Here is an 8,304-nt window from a genome sequence, read left to right on the forward strand (position 1 = left end):
GGAGTACGCCTCCATAAAACTACAGGTCCATGGTGTAGAGGGGTACAAACACAAAACCACAAAGCCCGGCAAAGATTGGTTTGATTTGCTGTACATTCATTAGTGCTCCGCCGTGCTTATATTAATATTTACACTAGGCAATGCAAGAATAACCACCACCACTTTCTGAACTGCAACTTAAAAAAAAAAAACATGCAAGAAAGCTAAAAATAAGTCTTTGTTGTGCAGACAAAGTCACGCACATACCACATCTCTTCCTTGAATGCCACAAAGGACGGTGAGGAAGTAAACAATGGACTTTTTCTTATCAATATTTAATCTGGGAGAGGAAGGAGGGATAAAAGATATTTAGTATGCAGCCTGGGCACTTTAGTGGTGTGTATGTTTTTTTTTATGACTCTTTTCTATAAGACAGTGTGAGTAGAAGTATATGGCTCCTACGGTTTTTATAATGCACATGTAAAGTATAAATTATATTATAAAGGATGGAGAAAACAAATTACCACCACTTGCTCGATCTTCACAGCTGCTTTCCTCAGCTTGTCTATGTGGGGTTAAGAACCTGCCATTTGCTTTATGATGGAAAGGGTACACACCAACGAGATAACAGCGCTGCTAAGAGCGCTAATGCTTGAAACTGAAATTATTTCAACTTTTTGAGCATGGTTCATTTGATATGCCTTTTTCCTGCGGCTTCATTGCGGCAGCACTTATCCCACGAGGAATGATAAAAGGTGGGCAGAAGGTCTAATTTGCCTAAATTTAAAACCCCTGTCACACCTTCACCATTTGTGTGTTTTATCTGCTCTGATGCTAATGCTTTAAATCCTTTTTTTAAAAGGAAAATAATAATAATAATAATAATAAAACTAGATTAGTAGACTAGACTAGTATTTTATGGAGGATATCTGCACTTGTAGGTGACTTCAAAAGACCTCCAAACAATTTAATCTGTGTTTGTGTTTTTGGCTGTCATCATTTAAGACAAAACACATTCCAGAGAAAAATGCAATTTATTTAAATGGCTGTGCTATGCTCTATTTTAAAGGCTTTATATGCAATTTTTTGATCCAGCAGATGTCGCCCTTGAGCACCAGCATGAAACTGCTGCATTGTTGTGTTAGCATGCTAATGCTAGCGATCTTTATTATGCTCGTATCTTCACACTGCATGTAAATTTACCTGAAATGAGCGTGATCTAGAAACACAGTTAAGCAGTGAGTACAGTATGTTATTCTTCTTTTCTCTAGTCCCTCAATTAAACAACTTTTATACATCAGCTGTCAGCTGCCGTCCTGGCGATGTAAACAAACTGATGATAGGACTCTGAAAACTCTGAAAACATCACAGACAATGGGATTCGGGTGTTACACCCATTGTAGACAGTCATGACTCACAGAGTTATTTTCAGAGGATATACTTGATTTATATTATATTTAAGTGTGAAAAATCGCATATTAAGCCTTTAATACAGGAGAAGGGTGAGCCAGAACCACAGAAGAAGACTAATGGGCTCAAATAAAGAAAGAGGTTTGTAGGGAGCATTTTCAAAGGTTCTGTATTTCAGCTTTATAAGACTGTGACAGCGCTCAGCACAGAATTAATTTAAGTGTGGAAAAGATGGTTGTTTTTTAAACAATTACTAAATGTCCAAATAAAGTTTGTTTAAACTTCGAGGCTCCACAGAGTACAGATTCACCACAGAAACCAAAACATGATTCAGTGCTTCTTTTAAATGTTCTTGCACAGCCCAGCTCTCACAGATTTGACTGAATCATTCTGCAGGGAGGAGAAACAGACACAAAGCGTTTCCTGGTCATGATCTCAGAATGGTATGGCTGAAGCGTCACACTGCTCAGGCTGCAGCTGGGATGGATAACTCTTAGCCTTATTATAATCAAAATGGAAAAATTAATTGTATACAAATAAAGATATGAGGCTTTAAACAAGGCTGTAAACATGTCTATTTCTGCCTTTTATCAGGTGTTATTTGACTTATGGTGATTTAGGGACTTTAGGCTTGCAGTTTTTTTGCATTACCACATTTCCTTTATTTTTTTGACACCGGAAGTGGCCACTTGGTTTCATGACTGCAACTAAACTGGTAAACAACATAGGTTTTTCTGCTAAAACTTTAAATCAAGGTCACATTATTCACCATTAACTAGCACTGGCTGTTTTTTTTTAGCCCTTTAGTACCTTATTCTACATGACTGTAGTCGATGCTAATAGGCTATGCTTAAATTTAGCTAAGTATGGTCCTCATAAGGTAGATGTAAACAAAAACATATTAAGATCATAATTCATGTTCAACAGCTTCCTAACCTACTATCAAAAAGCACAGGGCAGCCATGGCTCAGTGATGATCGTCTTTCAACAGGAAGGTTGGGGGTTCAATCCCTAGCTCCTGAGGCCACATGTCAGAAGTGTTCTTGGGCAACCAAGTTGCTCCTGCTGCTTCGTCTGTGGTGTATAAATGTGGATTAATGGGATTAGTTGACACTGATAGCCACTTTACAAAGCAGTCTGTGCTATCAGTGTGTGATTAGGAAGGTGTAAAAGCACTTTGAGAAGTCAAAACACTGGAAAAGGGTTATAAAAAGTAAAGTCCATTTAGTAAAGAGGTTATTGAGGGCAAACTCTTAGTTAATGGCCTCTTAGCTATAGATTATGGCTATATAGAATAATTTACTAATAAGTGCTTAATAATGACTGTAAGAAGCCAGTATGCTTCTAACTAGCATGCTAACAAGCAACTGGTTAATGGTGAATACTGTAACCTGAATTTAAAGTGTTTCTGGGTTTTTTGTGTATGTGACATTAAAATCAGTAGTGTCAACATCCATGGATGTATAACAGCATGTGTATTAAGAATAAACCCTATTTAAATAACTATCTGAGGCACTCTTCACAGCAGAGACATTTAGAGATTAAAGGGGAAATGTAGAGCACACTGCCCCCTCCTGTGTTCAGTGTAGTTGATGACCCTCTATCCAAGACAGAGCCTTTCTACAGTCCTGTACTAAAACAACATGGGCTTGTTTTCATCTCATTTTGAGCAGATTTCACCTTTTAACCCTGTGAATTAGTCTGATAACAAATGTTTGCTTTTTGACCGAGTGGCAGGCCTAAAGGCCATGTGAAGATCACAGCAGGAAGGCCATTACTTTGGTAATATAATCTCCAGCGGCTTTCCCCTTACACCAAAGCTTCAAGCCAGTGCTATATATTCCTCCTTCTGCTTTGATGATCTATTTGTGTTCTATCCACCCTTGTGGATATACATATATATATATATATATATATATATACATATATATTCTTATAATAAATTCAAGCCAAACACTGCTCTTCATGTAAGATTATTTTTTTATTCCAATGCAGGATGTTCAATAAAAGAAATGTTGCATCACAGCTAATAGGACTCTATTCAGGACAGGAATGCAGATTAATTTTGCTTTTACAGTTTTTTTCTTGAATTGTGCTCTTGAACCAAACCCACTCACTGAAGCAAAAAAAAAATACATGGTACCTAATAGTAGTAGTAATAATTACAATATTAAAGACCTGTATTTGTCACATGCTCATACAGATGTGTAGTGAAATGTAATGACTGTTCAGTAAGGCAGTTGTTCATATCTGAGGTAAAATAAAACAAATATTACACTTCTAGAATCTGCAGGTGAACAGAAACAAATGTTCCTGATGCTCAGTGTCTGCTTAAGTAAGTCAGCTCTGTGTTTATAGCATCTCAAAGGTACGGGCAAAAAAAGTACAAGTACAATATTACTACACCTATAAAATGGGAACATAATCATGTGCTGTATGGCAATAGAAGAGGTCTTCCTTTTGAAAAAAAATATGCAAATTCCAGAGGCTTAAGCAGCAATATAGTTTATATTCTATTGGAATGTGTTCAGATGTTTTCAGGGCAATCTCATCATCCAGACCAGTCATAGTCGGACAGTCTGGTGTGTACCCGGAGCTAAATATAAAATGTTCAGTATCATGTTTTGGTATGTGTTTGGCAAATTTGCCCTGCTGGGGAGATGCAAGGAAAATGTTAGCCTGTGCTGCAGAGTAGTTGTACACAGTTAAATTTAAGAGGTAAATATTCAATTTACACAAGTGGATAAATGTGGAATTGAAATTAGTTTAGGTGAAATAGCACTTCTCATACAGGGAAATGTTACCTATTTAAAGCCACAATTTAAATGCAAACCAATTTAACATGCAGGGTCCAGGTAAAAAAAAATACAATTTGATGTACTTTTCCTGCAGTGTCCTGAAATGATCTTTCAAATCTGGGTACCACACTTACAGAGATTTTAATTGTTTTCATTTCACGAGCCACCGAACACAGGAACATTGAGCCACAGATTTGATCAAATGTAGTCACAGTGACGCATGCTAGACAGTTCTGTAGCTGATTTAGCTTTGAATAACATAATTGCCTCCCCTGACACATGAACAGGCGGAGTGAAAACTTTGATCAGAACAGCCATTCTTCTGCAAGTGGGATAATTTCTAGCAAATTTCATTAAAGCGAAATTAAACCATCATTCACCTGTTTGTTTACACCCTGTGGGTATCTGAGCATGATCCAAGGAACCAAAGGAGCATTACTTATACCTCTTACCCAGTGATGGAAATGTTTTACTGTGGGGGGGTGGTAACAGTGCATGGTTATGGCCAGCCGGGGACACAATATTGAAAATCAGGTTAGTGCTGCACATGTTTTTACATTAATAGATTTTATATCAAGAAATATATTCTTATTATATTCACTCCATGCGTTTTACACTCATCTGGAATATTTTCTCTGTTCAAATCAAGCACATCATGTGTCACAGTTTTTTTTTCCTAACTCATTTTTAGATACATCCATAACACTCAATAAAGGAAGGCAAGGATCGATTATACTTCATATCCACTTTATTTTCTGTAATTTAATGGGGACAAATGACCCATTCAGTTCAAACATTGATTATATTTATAATCTTGTTTTTGTTTTCTTTGCAGCCGTCTGCTGGGGAGCAACATCAGGGCTTGTGACTCTAAAAAGCTTAACAAGCTGATTAGGAGGGCTGGCTCTGTGCTGGGGACTGCTGTGGAGCCCCTGGAGGTGGTGATGGGGAGAAGGATGATACAGAAACTGTTGAACATTATGGATAATAACATGCATCCTTTACACAATCTCGTGTGTGAACAAAAGAGTGTTTTTAGTGGGAGGCTACGGCAGCTAAGCTGCAAAAAGGACAGATTTAAAAATACTTTTTTACCTACTGCAATTGCACTTTATAACGACTCCCCTTTAAGTAAGGACAGAAGACATTTAAACTTTTAAACTTTAGCCTGAGTTGCATATATCATATATCAAACTGTATTGTGGGCTCATGTTTTTTTGTATGGGTGGGATATGTATGTATATATGTGTTGTGTTGTGTGTTTGTATGTATGCTGGCTGCTGGAACATCTAAATTTCCCTGCTGGGATGAATAAAGTATATCTTATCTTACTATCTTATCTTATACTATATGGACCCTCTCTTGTATTAAAGTGAAACCAAAATACCTCAGCGACAGGTGCTGCTGTCTTGCGCTAGTGATGTGTTTTGTAGCAAAGACAGCTTTTCACGTTAACAATAAATATAGTGCATGCTAGTAACTAACCATCAGGACAGAATCAATGTTTAAGTATTATTTTATTAAGCGTGTTTTTATATTTAAAAGCTTCCATGCCTGCGTTCCTTCTTGGTTCCTCATTAGAGGGGCTCAGCTGACCAACATCTTCTCTGGTTAATATACTCATCATTGACAAGTTCCTCATACAACCACAATTCAAAAATACAGAACTATCCCTCAAATGTATTTTTTGTCTGGAGATGGCCTGGGCAGTCTTTGTCCTGAACACAAAGGACAGATCCAAAGTGAGACACAGACACTGAGCAGCCTGTCACATCCTCAGCTCAGGGTTAACTGGAGTAGCAGCAGTTCACAGAGACCTTCCTCTGTATTAGTTTATAAGGAGGGAGTTGAACTGACAGAGACGTTCTGCTTACAGTCCTGCCTGTCATTTGGAGTGCATTTGTGTGCCGCTGCAGGCTTTAACTCAGTGTAAATGCCAGCAGCATCCGTCAGACTGAAGGTCAGACGTTAACACTGACCTTTTAGACCCTCTCCGTCTGTCTCCGTAACTCTTTTCTTCTTCACTACCTTCTCCATTCCTGTCTTTATCTCCCCCTTTTGACTTGATTACACCCATCCCTTTCACTCTTTCTTTTTATGGTCTTTTATTTGTAAAGTATAGAAATAAAGGAGATACATAGCAACAGGAGTTTTCTTTAACGGAGTGGTTCTTAACAGGTGGGTCAGGACCCAAAAGTGAGTCGCGGGGCCATTTTTAATGTGTTGTGAACTGGAAGAAAAAAGTTTTTCATTCAGTTAATTTGTTCTATCATACTTTGTACCATCAAATTTTCTTTAAATAAATCTGATTGACTGAAAAATATAAGAAATTTGATTTGCAATTTTTCATGAAGGAGCAGTATTTTTAGTATTTATTTATTTGCACAGTAAGGAAAAAAAAACATATTTAAAAATATGACAAAATAGACAATATTTAGTGCAGGAAGAGGCAGAAAACTCAACGAGCTTATTTGCTACACAGATATGTAGAGAAAAATGTATTAACTGCATACAGTCACAAATGACAAACACAAAATAGTGTGTGTGTGTGTGTGTGTGTGTGTGTGTGTGTGTGTGTGTGTGTGTGTGTGTGTGTGTGTGTGTGTGTGTGTGTGTAACATCTGTTTAAACACACCTATAGTGACAAAATAAGAAAAATATTGCTTATATGCAGTCGGTGGGTCCTGAGTTAAGAACTACTGCTTTAAAATGTCTTCATGCTAAGCTAAGCTAAGGTGTTTTGTTTATAACTTCAATTTTTGTTCACAAACACGCAAGTAGTATTGAAATTTTATGTAAGTGTATTAAAAAATGCCAAACTATTCCTTTTACATAAGTCCTGCTCTTCAGTTAGCAGATTGTCTTCCAGCTTTGTAAAAATGACTCTGATTCAAATCCTTCGTCTGTATCTTTCATCGCCTCTTCACATTGATTCAGACTGTGTTGGGTCTGGCAGATAGAGATGAGAAGTGGGATCCTCCCTGGTGGTCTCTGTGGTCAAGTGTTTCCTGGAAGAAGGCGTTACAAAGAGCGGTCAGGATCCCGGCAATCCCACTTTACACAAATCCTTCATCGATCAGACTAACCAGCAGTCTAGGTTTCCATGTCAGTCTTCATTTATCTTCTGGTCTCTCTCCTTCCTTGCTCTTCTTTCTGCGGCAGTGTTTCTGTCTCTACTCTGTCTTAACTGCTCTCTGCTTCAGAGTGAATTCAATTCAAATCAGCTGAACATGTTTGCATATCCAACAATGTCATACATTTGGTACTCAAACTTGTTAACAAAGATATCAGCTTCCACAAGTCGCCTGTAGTTTTTTAATTCTACAGTACTTTAAGTGCATATTAAGAATGACTGTGTTCACCTTTAAACTTGTTACTGGACTTGAAGAAAACATTATATACACCTATTCAAACTTTCAGAGAAAAAGAGAGGATGTTTCCCAGCATTCATTGGAAGAACTGTCTGTTTAGTGTTTCATATTGAGCTCTTTTTTCATTCTCCAAATGTTCACTGGAGTTTTAATTGCTCCCTTGTTGCAGTTTCCTCTGAATCTTTGTTGTGTATTGTTTGCTTCCTTTAACCTGCTTTACTCTAAATGTTACAGTTATTATGATAAGTCATACATATATTTTCATCATTTTAGTTGCAATAACTAATCATTGAGATAGTTCTACTATAAAAATTTACATCCTGGCTGTAATGTTGTATGAATTGTTTCTGTCCGTCTGTTCGTCTATCTATTTGTCTTTGTATATCTGTCGGTATGTCTCTATTCTTCTTTAAGCTTGATCCAAAGGCAACGTGACTTCACAAATCCAGTTGTCTTTGGATCAAGCTTTGATTTACCACGACCTGGATGATTGAGACCCTACACTGACCTCCACTGATATGAAGCTCTTGCGTGAGTTCAGTCAGGAAGACTATATGATTTCCTTCCTGATCGGGTCTTTCTCATTCATCTTTTTTGCACGCTTACTCTCGTTTCCGCTGTCATTCTTGAGCTGTCATTTTCCGGGTAGGTCATTGGATAATCAGCTGTCTCGTCAGCGGTACTCATCTAACCAATGGCATGGTGTTCCCCCTTCTGCTCAAGTCCATTTACCGTTTACCATACAC

The sequence above is a fragment of the Labrus mixtus genome, chromosome 18, assembly GCF_963584025.1.
Source record: "Labrus mixtus chromosome 18, fLabMix1.1, whole genome shotgun sequence".
Classification (NCBI taxonomy): Eukaryota; Metazoa; Chordata; class Actinopteri; order Labriformes; family Labridae; genus Labrus; species Labrus mixtus.